Below are 24,211 nucleotides of genomic sequence, written 5' to 3'. Positions count from 1 at the left end.
TCAACTCAGCTATATCAAATCATGACAGTCATTTATAATCCCATTGCCACCAGCCACAAAAAGTAAAATTCTTAAAAAAGTAGCAATTTATAAAAAGACTGCACTAACCTTTTAACCAACCTTCCATTATGACTATAAGTTCCACAATTCAACTGAATTCAGTAGAAAGTGATACGTGTCATTTCATAAGCATACCTACCCCCAAACAGTTAAACCCAGCCTTGTCTTTCAACAGGATGTACCTAGACAATACCTGACTTTACTAATTTATGATGAATGCATGAATAGATTACACTGGCTAACACATTCAAATAAATACATACACTGAAATGAATAAGACATTTTAAACAGCTCAGCATTTAAACCTCTTATTCAATGAAATAAAAATCACTACTAAGCCAGAAACCAATACAGTTAGCACCTCATCAAGTTGAATATGGCAATTTTCACCTCTGCTGACACCCATAGTTTAATCCAGTATGCCCAAGATCAAAAACACTTAACGGATAGCCAAGGATGACTCTAGCAATTTTAAAATGATTAACATGCAAATCAGTTGTCTCAGGCTTCTCTTACCACAAACAGAGAATCATGTAACTATTTTTTATATATTTAGTCAACCTTTTATTTAGTGCAGCAAAATATAAGAAACCAAATTTTCAGTGGAGGTTGATGTCTGCAAAATATGATAACAGAGATACATAAACAGTTTTAAGTGCCCTATTTATGGGCCTGTAACTAGCCTTGAACAGCTATGAAAAAACAATTCAGTGAAAATCTGGAGAACCACAGATACCATCTGCCCAAGAATAGAGGTGTAGAAACCATACCTCTCCAGGGTACCTCATTACGAAGAACGTATCTGATTTGGGGTCTTAAAAAGTTCATGTTCCTCGAAGTTCCACGTTGAAAGGGTCTGTCACATATGCAATATTAGGATTTTTTAACTGATATCCGCAGTAAATAGAAAAAATAATATCAATTCATTAAAAGATCTTTTTATAAGTAAAACTAGCATATTTTAAATATCCTATGACCTTACTAGTTGAAGTTGTTAGTGAGCTGATTGGATGTGTTCCACATTTTGCCCAGTTGTTCCACATTAGGAGGGCTAGTGTTCCTCAGTTTGGAGATGGAATGTTGAGGGCTATGGTAGAGACAGATGTTGGCATGACAAGAAACACATTCATTTTAATGATGCACTTCCCCTACAAGAACCAAAACCTCTAAATGTATGAGGTGAGTAAAGCTTACAAAAACTGGCATCTCAAGATGGTCTGAAGCACAGAGGGAAAAAGTGCATTAAAGTATTTTAACTGATATAGTTGATATTTTTGTAGTGGCTCTGTAAAAATGTTATTGTCTTGCAATTCACTCACTAGTGTATGTACTGTCTATAAAAATACCATGCATATACCTCTTGTCAACGTCTTCTAGACACACACTAAAATATCTCAAGCCTTTGGTGCAGACAAGGCAGCACATACTCTTCTCCACTCCCACATACTACAAGTCCATGCAGGTCACCCAAGAGTCATCAGGAAAGCAGGCCAAAGCATTTGAGGCCCACTAACTCTGCTTAAATACAGGGATGTGGCTTAGTCATATGTCATAAGTTCATAGGAGTTATATTTCCACTTTGCCAGTACCCACCCATAAGCCTTTCCTCTCTCTTCAAAGAAGGCCAGGCCAGTCATGTCATACGTGATTTTATGAATACCCAACCAGTTGTTTTTTTTTTAAAGCAGACAGTGTCATGCTGTTTAATTTGGAAAGTTAGACCAGAGTTCCGCTGTGGCGACCCCTAACCGGGAAAAGCCGAAAGACGCAAACAAAATTTGTTACAGATAATTGTGTAAGAGCTGTGTTATAGATCTAGCCCTCCACCATTTTTTATCTATTGGTTGGAGTAGGTTTAGATGTATGGCCTTACTATTAACTGGGGCCTGGCTATTTGATTTATGGTTGTATAAGGGTGTTTGGACTACTAGATGTACTACAGGTTCAAAGGTGTTACTAGGCTTAATGACTACAAGGGCTTTTTAATCCTAGCCATGCATCGCAAATCTCTGACAAGTTCTGGTACCCTTGACAAGTGTAAGCAGGGGACTGGAAGGTAAAACATTTAGAAGCTGGTGCCGGAACGATGAACCATTTACAGGCTGCCTGTGTCCATTAGAGACATAGGTGCCAAACCAAAAATGAATTTCCTATTCCCCATTCAGTTGTCCAAGTTATACTTGAATTCAGTTAGGGAAGAACTCTGCTTCACATGGATGGTGAGCCTGTTCCTGAGAAGGGTTAGTCTCTGCGATACATACCTGCCTCTCCAGCAAGTCCTATTGATATCACAGGCAAGGTTCAAGTCTGGTAATTTTGGTGCTGTTTGTTTTGTGGATATGCAGGAGGTCCATCAGAGTGGGGTCTGACAATGCCTTGTATGCCAGGCATAGATCTCCCCTCAACAGCCTGCAGGAGACAGAATACAGGGATAGGGCCTTGAGGCAGTTAGCAGAGGGCATGTTACTTATGCTATGTATTCTTTTAGTGAGAACCTCTGTGGAAGTTCCAGTTATTGGATATATATTAAAGGGACACTGTACTCAATGATAGGTCTGATAAATGCTGAATACAGTGGAAAATTTACTTCCTTGGACCTAGATGCCATACCTTTATTTAAAAGTTGCACAACATAGAATGATTTCCTCACTACAGTAGACACGTGATGGTCAAAGGCTAGGTGGCCGTCTATGTCGGTCACCAAGTCCTTGACTACTAGGTCAACTCATAGGGTATGTTGTCAATATGATAGTTATAAGGGGTGGATGATTTCCCAAAGGATACTATTATGTATTTTGGCATTTAGTTTTAATCCATGGCTCTGGCACCAGGTGTTTTCTGGATCAGCCCTTCCCAGACAACATTTGTGTCAGTGGGCGATTCAATGACCGCTCCTAATTTGCAATCATCTGCAAATTTAGTCAGCCAGAGGCCATTGAAGTTGGCCTTGATTTCAGAGAAGTAAATGCCAAAAAGGAGTGGCCCCAAAAAAGAACCATGAGGGACTCCACTTATGACTGGCCTATTTGTATAAGTGGGCTCCCCAATTCTAACTTTGTGGGTCCTGTCTGTGAGCCAGCTGGCTATCCACTGGATGACATAATGGTTTGTTCCTAATCTCTTGAATGTTGTCAACAATGCCTGCATGGGGTATTGTTTAAAATGCATTGGCCAGGTCAAGGTAGGCAGTATGGACCATTTTGCCCTCACCCATTGCTTTGATGGCCTTTTCAAAGAAGTTCACCAGGCTGAGTAGGAAGACTTGCCCTTTGCAAAACCAACTGGGTTGGGTCCAGTGTTTTCAACTTTCTGTGTCATTAGTGATCATTTCCATGATAACTCTTTCCATGAAACTCTTAGGGCTCTATCACCTTAGGAATAAAAGGAAGTAGGTGTAATTAAAGAACAGTGGCAGCATGTCAAAAATTATGTGTGAGGATTGTATAACAGCTATGTGTATGAAACAGGTATAGAAATAAGGTACATAAGGAAAGCTGCTGGTGGAAAGCAGAAGTTCAGGAAGTTCTCAAAAGAAAGAAGACATGTAGGAAAACTTAGGAGACAAAAAAGATGAATCAGAGTAAGAAAAAATACTTAATTGACAAAGAGACTAAGAGAACAGTCACAATAGCAAAAAACAAGGAATCAGAGGAACTCAACCAGCTTCTGGAAGGTGATTCAGCAGATGGCAGTAAGAAACTCTATCACCTTGCAAGGCAAATACAGAAAGATAAAGAATATAGTTTTCAGACACCCTTCAGAAGGGATGTCAGCAATAACCTAACCTTCTCCCCAGCCCACAGGATATCAAAGGCAGATGGGCAGACTGCCTACAGCAATTACTGAAAGAGGAAAAACACACAGAAGTATTTCTGTCCCAGACATGGCTGAAATGGAAGGGGAAGGCAGGCACACCATAGAAATAAGAACTGCACTAAGGAAAATAAAGGACTGCGGTGGTGGCGCTGCGGTAGCGTTGTCACCTCATAGCAAGACGTTGTCCCGTTCGATTCTCAGCTAGAGCGTCTTCTGTGTGGAGGCATGCATGAATGGGGTGTGCCTTCGTTGAAGGTTGTGCGTCAGGGCTGGTAACCCGGTATGTAAAAATCCACTACCAATCATTAGCGGACCGGAGTTCCGCTGTGGCGACCTCTAACCGGGAAAAGCCGAAAGACACAGACAGACAAAGGAAAATAAAGTCAGGGAAAGAAGTGGGCTCTGATGAGGTCATGTTAGGTATGATTAAGATGTTATAGTCAGCAAGGCCTCCATACTCCCCTTTAATAATGCATGATAATCCTGGCCCTAACTCTAACCTGCATCTTAAATTAAAAAAAAAGTTCCCATAACATTACCACTAAAGAAGACAGTTGGGACACTCATTACATACACATGCACGTTCAAGCGCATGCGCGCACACACACACACACACACACACACACACACACACACACACACACACACACACACTAAACCTATCAGCTGACTTAACCCTAGACACTCACAATAACACACACTCTTAATCCTGGCCCTAACTCTAACCTGCATCTTAAATTAAAAAAAAAAAAGTTCCCATAACATTACCACTAAAGAAGACAGTTGGGACACTCTTCACATACACATGCACGTACACGCACACACACACACACACACACACACACACACACACACACACACACACACACACACACACACACACTAAATCTATCAGCTGACTTAACCCTAGACACTCACAATAACACACACACTTAATCAATCCTGTTAACCTAATCTATCCCCTAACCTTAAATACTCAAAATCATTCACACTTAATCTATCACCTTACCTAACCCTTTCTCTAATCCTAACCCACACACATTAGCAAACAGACACATATACTACACATACATCTTACCTATTTCAATTAGGCATACACCCAACAACTGTTTTGTTTGATAAACTGGACATTTGACTGAAAAACACTATACGTCTGCCTCTCAACCAAAGCAATTATCTTCAAATCGAAATCCCTATAAAGTACAAAGTAGATAAAGACAAAATAACTTAAGTACAAATGGCAATGTGGTGATACACAACAGGTAAGAATAGATGGATTCCTATCTCCACTCCAACCAATCACCGGTGGAGTCCCACAAGATTCTCTTCTGGGACAAGTTCTTTTTCAATAAGTCCAAAAAACTCCAGTTGTTATCCAAGGTCAATGAAGGCCACCTCAGATATATATCTTACACTTTTATTGTACAAAAATGCACACTAACACCATAAAATACACTTCTCCAATGGACTTAGCGCTTTTATTTCCTAACCTGGAAACATCATCAGAGTCAACTTTCTCATCCCACCTTACAATTTAAATAGACCCAACACTTTTCCCATTGGTCTTAAATTAATTGAGACTCATTTTTTAAAATAACATCACCCTGCTTAAAAACAATTGTGCTTATTTAATTTTATATAACTTTTTATTAAAAAAAATTTATAAAATACTTGCATAAACAGACCATGTTAAATAAATAATGCACAAACCATATATATAAAAATACAAAAACATATTACACATATTTAATCGATTTTTACATAGTATAAAATAGCTAATATATCAGTATCTATGTATTACTGAATATTAAATATTTATTGTTTAATGTTTAATATCTGTTTGCTCTAATTCTAAGTGCTGGCCCAAGTGAAATATGGTCATTAAGACCCGGTGGGTTACAAGCATCCAACTGTAATTGCCATATTAACTCCCTTAATTCCAGCTGGGCTTCCCAGTCCCCTCATTTCTTTTGACCTGTTCAATGACCCAAAACATAAAATCAGCTTGAGGACATGTTAGTGTATGTCTGAAAAGGGCATTAGTTTCTCTCTTTCTTTTAATGTCATACATGTGCTCATATACCCTATGTTTCAGACTCTGCTCAGTCTTCCCTATATAATATGAACCACATGTTATACATTTAGCTAAATAAATTATACCCTTTGACTGACAGTTGTAATATCCCTTAGGATAGAATGACATACTGATACACTCAGTTCTAAAGTCCCTTGATTATATACAAAAGGACATTGCGGACACCTGCCACATTTGTACGTTCCAACCTTACTCTTACTTCCTTCTTGTTCTTTTTCAAAAATTTCTTTTAAATTCCTATTCTTCTTGTACCCAAATTTCAAGTTTTTAGAGAAATTTTTATACTATTAGGCATAGATGAAAATAATATCCAGTTTTTATGTATTATGTTCTTTATATCCCTTGTGTCTTGATTATAGGTTAACGCCGTATACACATCCCCTATCTCATTTCTCTCATTTTCCTTCCTCTTTTGTTGACTTTCTACCAATTCTCCACATTTATTCTGTCCTTTCAATAATAGTGGTATATATTTCTCATTCCATCCTTTCAGTACTTCTTCTTTAATACTTTCTATAGTCTTCACAGGGTAACCCCTTTCTTCAAATAAACTTTGTATATAATCTAATTCTACCCTAATGTCCTCTATTTCAGATGTCATCAGTATCACCCTAATCATTTGACCCTTAATAATAATCTGTTTTTGTTTGATAGGGTGATTACTACTATAGTGTAAATATGAATTTGAAAAACATTCTTTCCTATACAATTTATAGACTTAAATTTCTTATTTACATTGTCTTTCAGTATAGTACTGTCTAAAACATTGACTTGTTCATCCCATATTGTATATGTAAATTCTAAAAACTCTGTAGTATGGTTAATGTATCTTACGAAATTATCTATTTCTACCCTAGGCCCCTTCCAAACCAGACACATGTCATCCAAAAATCTAAAATACGCTTGTATAAACTGCTTATACCTTGAGTCAAAAATAAAATTTTTCTCCCAATATAATAATACTATATTAGCTACTATAGGGGCACACGCTGCACCCATCAGTATTCCATCTATTTGGTGGTGTAACTCTCCTTGAAAATATATAAAATTATTTTTATCACCAATTCTACACTTTCTAATATTAAATTGAATTCTCTACTGTCCACAAATTCAAATTCTATCATCATTTCTTCCAACCATTTTAACCCCAGTTCATGTGGAATCACTGAGAATAAATCTTTTACATCCACTGTAGTAAACCTGTAATCCACGTCATACGTTAATTTTCCAATCTTTGTAAGGAAATCCCATGAATCAATAAGAATTTGCGGGTAGAATTTATAAAAAGGTTTAAGCTTTGTATCCACATATATAGCTAGAGGCTCAATTTTGGACCCTCCAGATGAAACAATAGGTCTCATTGGTGGGTCCGTGGGGTTCTTATGTGTCTTCGGAATTCCAAATATGCTTGAAATAAATGGTTTAGGTACTCTCAAAAAATCATACAATGTTTTGTCTATAGCCCCTTGCAATAGAATGTCTTCCAAAATCAAATCAATCTTATGGTAGGCTATGTTAACTTAATTTTGGGATACTTGATTGTATCTACCTTCCACGTTTAATATTTCAAGCATTTTCCCCATATATTCCCACTTTTGCATTATAACAACACCTCCCCCTTTGTCCGGTTTCATTATTCTAATTTCTTTATTGTTAGTAATTTAATTCATAACTTTCTTTTCTTCCAAGCTAATATTATTAGGGTACCATTTCCTTCTGTTTCTATAATAACCTTTAATGTCGTTACTTACAATTGTTTCAAAATTAACTAAATCCGGTACCAATGAGGGATTAATAATACTTTTCTTTTTCAATGGATCAATCCTTGTACCTCCTTCAAATATAGTAGCTAAATTCAAATTTCTAATCAACATCTTGGTTTCACCTATTTCAATTAGGCATACACCCAACAACTGTTTTGTTTGATAAACTTGACATTTGACTGAAAAACACTGTACGTCTGCCTCTCGACCAAAGCAATTATCTTCAAATCGAAATCCCTATAAAGTACAAAGTAGATAAAGACGAAATAACTTAAATACAAATGGCAGTGTGGTGATACACAACAGGTAAGAATAGATGGATTCCTATCTCCACTCCAACCAATCACCAGTGGAGTCCCACAAGATTCTCTTCTGGGACAAGTTCTTTTTCACATATTATATTTTAACACTTGAAAGTAATGTTCATTCACAGTAGCAGACCAGGGCAGCAAGCAATAAATCCAAAGTCCATAGAAATAAGCTTCAAGACGAAAACGAGATCACAATGTAAAAAGATCAAAACTTTTATTCAACTTCCTTATGAAGCACTCTGGCATTTGACAGTTTCCTACATGTATCTTTTAACATTGTAAAATAGTTTCTAGGTCCTGGAAAGAGAAACATAGCTTTATTTAAACCTTATATAATTATAAAAGCAAAGCTAAAACTCAGAAAATATCAAACCACCAAACATCAATTTATAATAAATAAAATAAAAGTAACGGTCCATAACACTGACAATGAAACATATTAGCAAAAAGAATACTGCCCAATAGCTAAACAGAAGAAAGTGCTTTTCAAGGGTGCCAGAAGCTGCTGAATGCCGTGGAGGTGGAAAGCAAAAGGGGAACTTAGTAATCTAAACGTTATCTACTAACATAACAGAAACATATACATGATACAAAATGTGATAAGAGACCTTGGGACACAGGTGGACAGTAGTCTCTCCTTTGATAATCACATCACCACAGTAGTCCAGAAATCCTTCTACATGGCACACCTCACCACAAAAGGTTTCTCATCCAGAAAAAAATAGGTAATTGTTCCCCTCTACTCATCACTCATTAGACCCATTATAGAGTACAAAGCCCCTTTTGGTATGTACCTCACAATACATCTAGAACAACTGGAAAGGCCACAGAAATACCTCACCAAGAGGATTACTGGCCTCAAACAGATGTCCTACACATACCTTTTCAAAAAACTCCAGCTTTACTCCGTCACATATCGCCTACTCAGAGGTGATCTCTGCCTAACATACAAAGCTATGTCAAACCCAAAGCTGTTGGACATGCTCCACTTAAAGAAATCCTAATCCCTCTGAGCTACATGCTCTAGGGACCTAAACCTTTTCAACACAATAAACAGAACATGCTGGAGGGATAGATTCCTGTCCCAGAGACTTCCCTTGCTCTGGAATAAACTACCTATCTATATCAAACAAATCTGCTAATTAGCACTCTTTAAGAAAAATCTTGATGATTGGATGGGAAATAGGAAATCACTTCTGTGGCTCTGCTCGACAGTGGCACAGGACAATAATTTTCTTGGATGGGAAAAGCCAGGGTACCTTTTTGGCTGGGCTTGTATAGGCCCTAGGGCTGATAGCCTAGTACCTACCTATGAGCCTATGAACCTATTAACTACTTTTTTATCAACTTTGGTCACTAAGCCTTGGGCACAACTTATTTCTTCCTTGAAAGAAAATACATAAGGCTGAATTTCTTTAGTTAGTCATGATTTTTGCCAATGCCATAACTGTAACAAAAGGTTGGGAAAATTTTCAAAGTGTACCTCACAGCATCTAGACTCCCATGGCTTCTAAGGTCCAAACATCTTCTTGACTGTCAGCTTAATTCTTTTATTTTCTCCACAGTTATTTCACTGCAGTCTTGGCCATTAAGGTAGTGGTGAAAGGATGCAGGAAGAAAAGCAACATTTGTTTTTCTCATGCCATATTTGTCTAAAAACATTCAACACAGAGCATTTAGAACCCAATGGCTTGTGGTGGTAGTGGTGGTGGGCAGGCTGAGGCCTCTGCATTAATTTGATTATTTCCTCTTCATTTATTATTTTATAATCATAGACAGTTGGGATAAATTGAAACAACGAGTAAAAAAAAAATCTGAACAGTACAACAAAGTATGAGAAAACAAGGAAAAAAAGGTTATCTAAATGGTGTGCCAAGGCCAGGATAGGGGAAAGTAGGAAGCACACTGGGAGGACAGTGGATAGCATGGGAGCCATTGAATCTTATTCTAAGGGTTTCAAAAAAGCCAGAGTCAAAATATTCAGTACTGCCAGAGACTTTTACATTTAAGTACATCACACAGCCCATCATCAAAGTCTGTTACTCTCCATAAAACATTTCATAACACTGAAATACCTGAATAAGAAAAAAGCATGTAATATGCTTGGTTTAGACAGATTTATGGTATACAGTAATCCTTTTGATTGTATCTTTATTTACTACTACTATATATTATATGTCTGATTGCATAATAGTGCTAAATATGACCTTGTAGACACTCCTCAAGCTGTTTAACTTACATCTAGCTATTGGCTTTGTTCCTGATGAGTGGAACACCACAGTAGTGATGCCTCTTGGTAATGGTGGCCTTACAACTGACCTGCTAGTTAAAGTCCTATCAGCCTTACAAGCCATATCTGCAAAATCATGTGGTATATCATAACTAACCTCACAAAATGTGATGTGAAGACTTTAAGGGAGGCCTTACAACTGACCTGCTAGTTAAAGTCCTATCAGCCTTACAAGCCATATCTGTAAAACCACGGGGTGTATCATAACTAACCTCACAAAATGTGATGTGAAGACTTTAAGGGCGGCCTTACAACTGACCTGCTAGTTAAAGTCCTATCAGCCTTACAAGCCATATCTGCAAAACCATTGGGTGTATCATAACTAACCTCATAAAATGTGATGTGAAGACTCTTGGTTGACTTGACCCCTAACAGTTTGGCTTTATGAAGGGTAGATCCTGTCTAGTTAACCTGATAGACTTCTTCAAAGGAGTTACAGAGGATGTAGATGTTGGTAATGGCAGTATATCTAGATCTGGTGAACATCTTCAACATCATTCCTCATGCTGGCATCATACAAAAGTGATTTGATTTAAAAATAGACCCATATGCAATAAGATGGACTACAAGCTGGCTGAAGGATAGTGTCCATACAGTGTGAGTTGCAGATGCATCATCAATAAGTATAAAAGTGATCAGTGGTATCTCTCAGGGTTCATTGCTGGGACCTCTTGTTTTTGGTATTTACTTATACATCATTGTTTTTATCTCATCACCTCTTAACTGTTAGTTGCTGAACCTCATCTACCTCTAACCTTGGCGTAATTACATCTTCCATTAATATTTCCATTTGTACTCTTTCTTGATTTCCACATGTCTCTGCTTTATATAATTTTCTTAAAATTTCCAGAATATCTCTAATACCTCTACAGGAGCTCTGGTTACTTTTCTTGTTCTAGGTTCCCCAAGTTTGGCGAAAATCCTTTTAATGTTCTTTTGCCTAAGTCATACTAAAAGTTTTTGTGCTCTGAAGTTTTTATAAAAAAAATAGTTGCTAAAATGCAGTATTTCTACACTCATGCATATTATCCAGATACACCCTTATTTTCTCATTAGCACCCTGCATTTGCTCCTCCTCTTGTTCTGTGAGATTCCTCTTATTCTGCAATACATTAACCTCTGTCAGCCCCTCTAAGTAATTTCTATAACCTCTTAACCATATATCTTTCTCTTTTACTTTGACCCTATTTTTAAACTCCATTGTCATTATATCCCAGTCACTTGCTATAACTTTGGAAGATATTCTATCTTCTCTAATAACTCTCAAATAATTTCCACTACTCATTCCTTAAATTCCTCCATTTTAATAGGTGGGTGGGAAAGTGCCAGTGTTTTAATTTTTACTTCATTATCCTGCATTTTTATCTTAGTTTTTATTGGTATAAGATCAGAAATAGTTAGAATGTGCATGTTGAAGCTTTCAGTTAAATGCACATGTTCCTGTAAAATATAATTTCTGTCTAGTCTAGCCCAGTTATTGTACCTTGGGGAATAATATGAAGTCACATCTTCCATACCAAATATTTTCATAAGTTTATTCAGAAATCATCCCTGATTTGTTATATTATCCCTTCTATGTTCTCCTAATACATCATCACAATTGCAAATCATATTCCAGTCCCCACTTATCTATAATATTTTCTGCTAAAAGCTGATTACTTCTCCCAAAAGTTTCTTAAGCTCCATAATTGCAGTTTTTGGTGGAATATAAATGCATGCCATTGTAATCCTCTTCCCTTGCCAATAGCCCCTTATTACCACAAATCTAATGTTTTTTTTCCGTTTTCCTCATCTATTGCTATTGGAGCCTATCCAGCAATCAATATAATTGATACCCTTTTCCTCTGTCCCTGATATTTTTCTGAATTCCTCTCTTTGTCAAATTCACATGCTCATTTTTTTCCAAATGTGCCTCCTATAGCATTGCAATTTGAATTCTGCATTTCTTGATATAACTCAGTACTCTTTCCTTTTTATCTATACCTGTGAGACCATTCACGTTCCAGGATAATATAGACAGCACAGCCATTATGATAAAAAGCTATTGTTCTTACCTATTTCATGACAGTTTTTGTGAATGCATATTTCCAGCTTTTGTGTTACATGTATATACTAATGCCTTGCAGGCTGATCTTTTGCACAGCTGTTTCTTCTTATCTCCATTTGAACTACATCACATTTTTAAGTCTTTCTGTACTAATGAAAATCCCTCACACAAAATACTAAATACAAAACACCCCATCTACTATAAAACTGGAACAAACACACAAATGTATGTACATCTTCAAAACATGAAGTTTAACCTTCCAGAAGGAAGCAATTGGCCAAAATTGAGGCTGCACCTACAGGCATTATCTACCTTAAAATTAATGCTACCCATGCTAACGTGCATGCTACAGCCTGTACTCCACTTAAACTAATTGCTGTCTGTTCTTTTCTCATCTTTTTTCCCCTCCCAGATACGAAAAACAGTTTGTCTGATTTCAGAAAACATTAACTTTTAGCCCCAAGGAAAAGTGCACTGGCTATCTTCAAAACACTGTACAGTGTTCTATTAACTGCATTAAAATATTAAGGCTGCAAGGCAGGTTGTTACCTCTTATTCACTTCCCATAATTTCAAACTTCACTTCATTTTTTTGACTGAACTGTTTGCCATTGCACCTTAAATTTTGCTTTCCCTCATCAAAGAATACTCAAAATTCTCAAGATTATCTGCTTGGACCTGCAGACAGCTTGTCTACATTGAAGTGTATTCAGAAATGAGTCTTTGCCAATTTCACTCACAAAAGAAAGCACAACTGCTCACAGATGCAGATGTCTGACTCCACCTAACATTTGCCAGTGGAAAACAAACACGCTAATATGTTTGCAGTTGCAATAAGCTTAGCAATGTCATGGCTTTAATCATTTTGTCTTAGTTTTAAAGTCTACATGCTTACAAAAACAACTGTTTACAGCTTAAGCTAAAGGTAGTAATACAGATATTCACCCTTGTAAAATAAAAAGATAAAATATCCTAATTCTACATATAATATAATGAGTGCACTTCTACACCCCAACCCAACCCCAGCAGCCCCAAATCATACCATATGAACATTAAACTTCTTTTGTCCAGCCTTTTTTCTCTTATTGTACTGTAAAACCTACATTATATTTCTTACAACTAAAAAAGTACTTGTTTGCTTTAATATCTTTAACAGTACAACATTCACTGAAATGCCCCCCCCCCCATTTAAAATGCCCATCTACACACAACACAAACTAGTTTACTGTATATAACATATCATGAAATGCTTTATGCAAATACAAATAAGAACACACATTGTTTTACTTTCAGTTAGTTTTCCTCTTTTTAGTGTCCGGCTAAACATTAATTATATAAAGTAGGGCATATGCTTTACAGTATACCCACACATTTAACAAAATCAACAAAAAATCCAGTTCTTTCCCCACTTTTTATTGCAAAACCATATTTGACAAATGTGATAAGATACTCTATAGTCTTCTAGTTTTCACTAATTTCAGAGTTGCTGGTCATCTTCCTGTTAATGTTAATCTTAATCTACCAACACCAGACTCTGGTTCCATTCAAAGGTACTGCTAATTTATCTAATCAACTTCTATGCTTTTTTCTATCTCTCAAGGATTTTCATTTGAAAAACTGGAAAAGTTTTCAGTGGCAAAGACTCTCTATGAACCTTACTATCGAAAGAACAAGAAGAATTTCCTATGCTTGCTGACTCACTTTTTGTTGTTTAAACTTTTTTTTTTATTTCCTTCTTAGTCTATTCTGAAGCAAAATACGACTATGATCCTCCAGAAAAAAAAGAAAAAAAAACTTTGAAGACAGCTGGATACAGCATTATGAACCTCACACCTGTCTCTCAACATTTCCTGATTGCTGGGATAAATTTGCTTCTTTTCTGCTTGGTGTACAGTGGATAATCATTTTCTACAAATTTTGGCTGTGTCCAATTTTTAATACTTTCCCCTTCTGCCACAGTTTTGTAAGGATCAACTCTTAATGCTTGTATGATTGCATCTTTACTAATAAAGATCTTGTCTACTTTTCCTATGGCCAGGTTTGGATAATATACTTGATGTGGCCTTTCAATTAACAAATTCTACAGTGGAACATTAGTCCAGTTGCTTATCTGTGCTTTCATAAAATTAATACAGTCTGTCCCTTCATGTTTCGCTGGGAAACCCACTGATTTTACAAAGAAAGAGAAGGTCAAATAATGTTAGGACTTTCTTGGCTCAAAACACAAGAAATAAGTCACTTCAGAGAAGACTGCAAGCTGCTGATTTTAGTAAGAGTTGGCCAATCTACTGGGATAATAGAAAGATGTTAACACCTTCAATTATTTGGTAAGGCATCTTCAGGGTGTTTGTAATTGAGCAACATACTTTGATTTATACATACTAAAGGGGGCACTGTATTCAACAATGAGTCTGATAAGGGAAAAGTACACGGGCCGGAGGACTTCTTTGGATCTTGAAGATATTCTGTTAGACATTAACTAAACAAAATAGAAGGATTATATGACTATGGTGGAAATATGATAACTGAATGAGAAGAAATTGTCCACATAAATAAACAGGTTTCTTATGACCATGTCTCTCTGATGAGGAGTAACATTTAAAACATATGAGGGAGGTGTACAAACAGCTATTTTATACTGAATGATATTACACTGTACTTTTTTGCATTTAACTATAGACCATTTTCAATGCATCAGCTATATGCATCTTACACCCCTTCTTGAAGCAATTTAGTATTAGTGGATGAAAAGATAACAGTGTTGAGCTTGTAGTCATCAGCAACGTTGGTCAACCATACTTCTGAGATTCTTTAAATTACTTTCTTCACTTTCTCCCTTTCTCAAGAATACTGTAAAATCAAAGTCTTCAATTCATTTTTTCCTAGTTTTTCAGACTTATTAATGAATTGGAATTCGTGAGTGTATAAACTGGGTCCAAATTTGTGTGTTTGTCTACACATATCCAGTTTAATACTGTCTAAAACTTTTGAGAATAACCTCTTTCTGGAAACATGATTAATAATTTACCAACCTCTTCACTAATTTTTTTATCTTTCTATGTAATCCTTGATAAACAGACCAACTGTCCATTCACAATATTTTTATTTTGATGAATGGGGTGGCAACTGTGAAAGTATAAATATGAATTTGAAAAAGTATTTTCCTATAAATGGAATCGAAACATACAGAAAATCATATCAGTATCATGGCATGCATTAGGTAATTTAAGAAAGGTTGTTGTGTCAGAAATATAAATAATAAATTCATTCGATTTTTCTATAGGTCCTCTCCATAAAATTAATTTGACATCCAAAATTGATCGGAAAAATGAGTACATTCCAAAAAAATCTGATTTAAAAATAGATTTATCCTCCCAGAATGCTAAAACAATATTAGCATAAATGGGGGCACAAGCTGCCCCCATCATTACCCTGAAAACCTGGTGAAAAGAAATCATTATCAAATGAATTATAATTAAAGGTTAAAGCTATTTCCAAAAAACTAAGTAGATTTGCTGACTCCTTATTGGACCAAAAAAAATCACACAAAAGATGCTATTTCTGCATTCAAAAGGAAACTACTATGATCAGAATTCTCAGAAGAGATATTTAAACAATCAGTTTCAACCATGGAGGCAAACAAATTAATAAATGAAGGTACTGTTCAGAAGGACTTGGGTTAATCTCCTGTTTATAATTTCAGTTTACAATTTATAGTTTGACAGATGATGACAAACAACTTAAAAAAAAAACGTTTTATAGCTGTACCTACCTCTAGGTTCGATATTGCTGAAGTATTGAGTTAAATTATTCATTAGAAAATTAAATGTTGGTTTGCTGTCTAATGAAATGAGTAGACTCAAAAATACGGACTGAATGAAAAGAAATACTTTTAATCCACCCATCCACCCTGATATTTTGTGTTTTGAAAGATTTATTGAGGATGACTTTTGGAAATTAAGAGCAGAAAGATGATGTTCAAAAAATCTGTCACCCCTGAGAGGAAAATTTTAATGGCTTTGACAAATAAAGAGAAATCCGTGTCATGAAACTTGATAAAGGTGGGAGTGTGCTTATAATAGACTCAACAGACTACTCAGGGAGAATGTTAATGATTTTATGACAACATGGCTTATAAATGTATATCACATACTAAAAGTAATATAGAGTATGCTAAAATGTATTTATTTATTTATTATTTATTTGACATTTGTTAACTGGGAAAGTCGGACAGAGCTAGTGCCCTTTTTCAGTGGAGAACCAGGAAGAAAAACTCCACAGAGGAACAAAAAAGGTTACAAAGTAACATTAATGAGAACAATACAGGAAAAAAGGTTACAAAAATAGAATTAATGATAATACACAGAGTGTAGAGTTTGGTACTGAATTAAGTTACACAACTGTATCAACAGAAGTAAATGCACACATAAACAAAAAGGTGTCTCTGATAACAAACATTTCATTGCAAAATGTATGCTAGAGTAAAGTAAACAAGTTGGCAAGATACATATCTCAAGGTCAGGGTGGACAAAAACAGTCAGTAAGCAGGTTAGTTGTAGACGTGGAGGGAGCAGTTATATACAGAGTGAGATAGTGACTGGGAAAGAGTGAGGAAACCAGGGGTAGAGTGGTTATAGGAAGCAGAAGAAGAGGACAGAGAAAGTAGGAGTGAGTGGTATTGTTTAGGGAGGAAAGCTTAAAGTGAGTTTTTTACAGTGATGACTCCAGATATTTAGTAGGTATTCTTTTAGTGCTTTTTTTTTAATTCATTTGCATGCGGCATATTTCTGATGGGCAAGGGTATTTGTTTGATTTTTCTTGTTTTTACTAAATGGCTTGTCTCTGTGAACTTTTTACCCTTTTGTTTGGAATATATAAGTTTACGAGTGAGGGCATTCACCCTACTTTGTGCATGCAGGGATGCTTGTAAGTCTGCAAAAAAGAAGTTTAAAGGAGAAGAGAAATGCTTGATATTTGTACATCTCGTGTATTTTCAGTCTGTTTTTTAGCATGTTGATACTTGGCATTTGGAGTCCCAACATTTCAATAAGGAACCTGTCAAAAGCCTTAGCCAGATATGCAATTTGCACTGAGTGCCCACTGTCCATAACCTCTGTAACCATTTCAAAGAAGTTTACTAGGTTCAGGAGACAGGACCTTCCCTTCAAGCACCAAACTTGGATCTGGATAGCTAAGTTGCCTGTGTCTGTATAAATGTGTTCTGTGATACGCTCCATGACTTTGCATATAAGGCTGGTGAGGCTGATGGGTTCATAATTGCCTAGATCTGTAGTGGGGCTCATTTGTGTAGGGATGTAACAGTGGTCATTTTCCAGGCACAGGTTGAAAAGTTTAAGCAAAGGCTCAAATAGTATATTCTTTTATACTTGGCACTAATAAGAATGCAACATGGTATTGTGTCTGGTCCAACAGAAATATTACTTTTAGTTTTTGACAGGGATTTTAAGACTTATTTCAAGGTGATTTTAGGAAAAATACATTTTTCAGGGATATGGGTGACAACAGTGTGGGCAAGTGGAGTAAAGTTAGCACTAAATTTGTCTGCTAATACATTAGCTATATAATTGAATATGTGATATCATTATAAATTAACTTAGTGCATTGTTGGCCATTATTCCTTAAAATCCTCACATAACTGAAGGAAGACATAGTTTACTTTGGCATCTTCAGCTACATTAATCTCATACTCTGCTTTACAGATTTGAATTGTTAAGCTCATTGCTGGCATGTTTCAGTGTGGTGTTGAGATAAGGTGATGGGGATTTTCTACAACTTTTTGTCATTTTTCTTTTAGCTTTATTCTTGAATTCACCATTATATTTAAGGTTAATAGGTACTATGCAGCTCTTTAGGGGCGGGTAAAAAAAAAATACATTACAAAACAAATATTTACCAGAAATCAAGGGCACAAAAAACAACAGATGATTGTGCAATTTAGCTAAAAAATACAGAAACAGACTGAATTTGCTGACTGTATGATTCACTTACAAGAGATAAAACAGCATGCATGATAAAAAAGAATCTAGTCAGAAGCATACTGTTGAAAGAATCCCACTTAACATAAGATATAACTAAAATTGCAGGATGATGGCAGAGCTGGTAAACCTACGAATATATAGCTAAAAGGGTTGATTGGAAAACTAGAAATTCACAAAATAAAGATATTAATAATCAGGATAAAATGAAGCATAAGGCATGCAAACAAAATAAAACAGAAAAGAGTAAAATCAGATGACAATACTAATGGCACCTAAAAGCAGCTGCAAAGTAATAAATAAAGTAGCATTTACTTGTTATGCTTATAGGCATGTGAAAAGGCAATTTCAATTATATAAATGGATAAGGAGGTTGCAGGTCATAAACATTTCACATAAGTGTATAAACAAAAAAAAGTCAGTTCAAAAATGTCCATGTTACTGAAACTATTGAACAAGGGAAATCTGAAATAATGTGTGTTCAGCCAAGATATATAATAAGAGTTCTGTACAAACAACAAGAAAACATTTTGTTCAGAAATATGGGTATGTAAGGTGAGTGTTATTATTCTTTAAGCTATATGACAGTGTGCACTGCAATATTTTATAGGATTCCTAGTTTATAGCATCTCAGGGTACAGGGCTTGATTTTTTTTTCAAATTCCTTTGCCTACTATGTAGATCTGAGCAGGTTACATTTCAAAATACTAGTCCTGAGGCAACTCTCAAAAGAGACACTTGTTGCCAGTGAGCCTACCTGGTTAACAAATGTATAAAACAAAACATACTTGTGTTTTCAGTGGTATATTTACACATGGTAGAATACCATCTAACTATCTTAGGTCAGAGGTTTTGTGAGAAGCTCAGCATGGTAAAAAGAATTCATAATACTGAGCACAGACTACATAATACATTAATGAGAGAGTCATTACAGATATTTCCAAGGCAAATTCAGCCATGAAAGTTTCAGAAACAAGTACTCTTATGGATATTTCTAAAGTAAATCTGAATATCAGGACATATAAGTGAATTTAAGTAAATCTTTATCTGCACTTTTTTCAAATAATACAGCATTTAAATTGACTTATTTGTGTTGCATTGAATACTATCTTGCTGGAAAATGGCTGTTTTCAGTTGGTTCTCCACCCACCCTCCTGCTTTTGTTTTGGTGTTAATCTTGGTGACTTTGAAACTGCTGCGCCCCTCTTATAAATTTGCATTTGGATACTCCTCCAAGAGACCCATCTCATTTGCTCACTTTCAAAAAAAAAAAAATAAAATAAAAAAAAATAAAAAATTGCACTTTTTCATCCTTCAATACTGTATTTGTGTTTCTTCTACTTTATTTTAGCTTTGCAACATCTTAAAAGTACTCAAGTTGTATTTATTACTGTTTAGAATTATATATCAATTTCATGCTTTGGTTTTAAGCACTTGGAGCTTCAAGACCAGATTCATTTGTCTAAGAGGTTTGGTAGTCTGCACTGTTGTGGCAGGACAGGTGGCCATCCTTTTTAAGTTAGAGACTTTGCTGATTGAAGGCTCAGTGTCTGTTATTCTAAAGAATTATATTAGTTCTGGTGGTTCATGGTCTACTCACTCTTGTTGGGAGGAGGCTAGACTCTGCCCTTCTGAGCTGAAATTTCTGGTTAAGGCTTATAAGCATACCAACATTTGACTTCATTTCTTACTGAAATTGGTGCTCCTTGTTTGCTGTAAGCATGGGCAGATCCAGAACCTGCTGAATCTAGCTTTGTTTGTACTCTTGACATACTCAGGCCTTCTTTTTTGAAGGGTTCCCCTGCACCAGTGGCAAGGAGTGTTGCAGTTAGAACACATTGATTGAAGACTGGGAACAGGGATCAGTTTACAAGATTTTTATAGTTAATTGGGTAATTTATTTAAAAGCCTTTTCTGATTTGCCCATAGTCATTTGGTGTTTTAAGTGAAATTTTACTGTTTGTAGTCATTTTAAAGCTGTTTTAAGTGTCATCTGTTGCCCATAAAGCCAGCGGGGGAAAAATCATCCCTGAGAAGTTTCAATAATTGACGGGGGCAAAGGGGGAATGAAACTGAAATGGGCCCGGAATAAAAAGGGGGTAAGGGGGCCTAAGGGGAGTGGTGAGGGCCTTTCGGGGTGGGGTTTTTGTTGGGGTTTGGGTTGGGGTTGGGGGGAAGGGAAAAGCGTCGAAAATTGCTTTTTAAAATTTTTAAGGGCGGGAAAGTTAAAAATATAATTTAGTGGTGTGTTTGTTGTTGGTTGTGGTTTGGTAAAACTTTTTTCTTAAAGCTCGGTAAGAATGTTAATTTGGGTTTTAACGAGGGTTTTAAATACCCTATAATCTGAAAACGACTTTTTTGTGAAAAGAACCAAACTTTGTTATTCAGGGAAACAAAAATTAAAAAAAGTCAGGTAACCATTTTGAAAAAAAACTTTTTTGAAAAAGTTCAGGGTGCTTTCTTTAGTTAAAATTTAAAGATATTTGTTTTACTTTGAAATTTAGAATTAAACCCCCAAATTTGCATATTTGGGGGGAGAAATTACTTTGAATGTGAAGTTTTAAAACCAAAAAATTTTAAGTGACCCCCCTTTACTTAAAAAAAAAAACCCAAATAAAACCTTTTAAAAAAAATCAAAATTGATCAAAATTAAATAACCCCTCTTGAAGGGGAAAGACAAACACAATGTTGTTTTTTTCCCCTTTAAAAAAAATAAGGTTGAACCCGTTTCCCAATAAAGCCTGAATTTAACCCCTTTTGAAAAAATGGAAATTTTTCCCCTTTTTTTGTTTTAAAAAATTTGGGTTTTTCCTTTTTTGTTTTTTGGAAAGGCCTTTTCCTTGGAATTGGCGCGGGATTTTCTCCCTGGGCCTCTGCTAAACAATTTGCTTTTTTTTCAAAGTCAGACTTTCCTGTTTAACAAATGTTAAAAAAATGGAGACATTTCAATATCAGACTTCATATTCTTCAGAAAGTGCATGGTAACAAAAGACAAAAGCTTTTATTCTAGCAATTTTCTAAGTGTACAAGATGGATATTTGAAATGTATTCCTGTGTTTGGGACTGTATTCCCCCCATTATTGGCTTCATCCAGGTTTTGTGCTAGGGTTGAGAGTTATGTTAAGAACTGAATTCACTGAGTATGTTTGAAGGCTGTATTCACCCAGTATTGGCTTCCCATTATTGGCTTCATCCAGGTTTTGTGCTAGGGTTGAGAGTTATTGTAAGAACTGAATTCACTGAATATGTTTGGGGGCTGTATTCACCCAGTATTGGCTTTGTTCAGGTATTTATTGGCTTCATCCAGGTTTTTTGCTAATGTTGAGAGCTATGGTAAGAACTGATTTCACTGAATATGTTTGGGGGCTATATTCTCTCATTACTGGCTTTGTCCGGGTGTTATTTGCTAAGAGGTTGAGAACTATGGTGAGAACTGAATTCACTGAATGTTTGGTGGTTGTAGTCACCCATTATTGGCTTTTTTCAGATCTTTTGTGCCAAGAGGTTGACAGCTGTGCTATGGTGAGAACTGAATTCACTAAATGGTAAAGTTTCAGTCTTCCTCTTTCACAAAACAGCTGATTTGGCATAGTGGTATGTTGCTTTGACTGTTTTGCACGGGGTCCCCTGGGTTCAAGATGTGGCAGTGAAATGTATGGTGGTAACGCAGCATTTTACTCTAGCAACTTTCAAACATTATACAAACAATGTTTAAAATGTGTCCCTGGTTTTTGGCCTTTGTCCCCCAATAAATTTCAGCTTTTTCCAGATTTCTTGTGCTGCAAAGTTCAGAGATACAGCTGAGTGTCGAGTAGATTTTACAAGGAGCTGAGAGCTGCAGGGGAGCAAAAGTTTAGTGCTGCTTATGTTTAGTCTGCTTGCATTGTTAATAGCACAACAGATAGTGTACTTGCTTTAGATGCTGAAGGCTGTGGGTTCTACTCCCACAGTAGGTAAATGCATTGCTGATGCTGTATTGTGTTGTAAAGGGGGTGGATGCTGCAGTCCTTTTGGCAAAGATGCCTAGTAACTATGAACCTGTTAACAGTTTGCTATCCATTCTCTATTGCGGTATTACTAGCTTTTCATTTTTTTATTGCATGCAACAAAGGCAATTTATTCTTCAAGGGTAACAGGCAGTTTATTTGTAGATTAAACAATGACATATAAAGTGTTTGCTAGCAGCAACCTCTTTATTAGTTACAAATTTCTTCAATGTGGATTTTACTACAGAGATTGTGTATATTTTTTACTGATACTGGTGGACTTGAGTAGACTTTTTATGATGGAAATGTTCTGAATTGGGCAGTTTTGTCATTGGTGGATGCTTTTTGTTTCATTGTTTACTGGAAAATTTTTCAAAACAATAAATTTTAAAATGCCCTTTAACAACTGTACTGTATTGTACAAGGAATATAATGTAATACAGTCAGGAAGGTGTATCAAACAGCATGTGTATGTTATGTTCGAGGGGCCTATGATTTTGAAGACAGCCCAGAGTTAATATTTGCCATTGGTAAAATGTATTTTCTCTGAAAGTGGGTTTCAGTGCTGTTTCAATGCATGAGTTTCAAGGGCAGAGAAGTTTTAATGTTAGTCTATTTTCATTGTGAGACTGCATTGCTTTAACAGATATGTATTAGGGTTTGTGCTGTAAAATGCAAAGTAAAACTTTCAAATGAAATCCTAAATCATCGCAGAACTAAAGCAGTATGCACATTGGTGTTTATGGTAAATGGGGCAAAATAACCAAGGAATGGGACATTGGAATGGCTGCAGGGGGGGGCTCCATTTGACCATGATTTTGTGAGGGGAGATAGCAAACTCACAGCCCCAGTTGAACTATACCTCTCAGTTGTCCATATCTTTGCAGAATGAATAGATATTTGCTGCTTATTTTTGGTTTGTTCCTCATAAAATTTGTGGTTTTCTAGCAAATCATTTAGGAATGAAGCCATTAAATGACAGACATTGAGTTTCAGATGTCATAACCTTCAGAAAAATGCATGCTAATGCAAGACTGTCTTTAAGTTTATACAAGAGCAATTTTTAGTAGTGTTTGTATGTTCCCCAATATATTTGGCCTTGTTCAGATTTCCTGCATTAAGAGGTTGAGAGGTACGTGCAAATCACTTTGTAGATTAGGAATATCCAAACATCTCAATTGTCCCCAATTCTGGCTCAAAATGTTGCTCTTCCCTAATAATCCCTCCTCCAAAATTGCAATTTTGGAAGAAAATGTGGAGGGTTTACAATTATAACTGTAATGATCAGTTATAGATTACCTTTATTTCAGAAATGCATGTGGATGCTCTTATTTTGTTAGCTGCTTCAAGTTAACTGTTAATATTAAAAAGGTGTCCCTTTTTTGACAGGTATTTTTGCATCACATTTTGGTCTGTTTTCATAAAATTGTGGTTTTCTGACAAATTAGTGGCAAGTCATTAAAGATTGAAGTTAGAAAATAATGGCAGACATTTGAGTTTCAGATTTTATACCCTTCAGAAAATTTGTACTAATGCAAGATCTACCTGTTCTATTTAAGTTAATAAGAGCAATATTTAAAAATTGGCCTTATTTTTGGGCCTGTGTCCCACTTCTATGTATGGCTTTGTCCAGATTTCTTGCTCTGAAGTTGAGAGGTAGGAGTGTCAGAGCCATCACTGTCAGCCAGAGACATTTCAAATTATGACATACTTATTGCACCCCAGCCCCCATTGTAGTGGCTCGGAATGTGTCCAAGGAAGGCAAGGAGCAGTTATGCAGTGTAAGTGTGCAGGGTATTCCCCCATCCAAGGTAGATCACAAATACGACTGTGGCTTTTCATCTGTCC

Source organism: Protopterus annectens, chromosome 8.part0, assembly GCF_019279795.1.
Source record: "Protopterus annectens isolate FY-2018-M chromosome 8.part0, PAN1.0, whole genome shotgun sequence".
Lineage (NCBI taxonomy): Eukaryota > Metazoa > Chordata > Ceratodontiformes > Protopteridae > Protopterus > Protopterus annectens.
Note: the sequence above shows the minus strand (reverse complement) of the source record.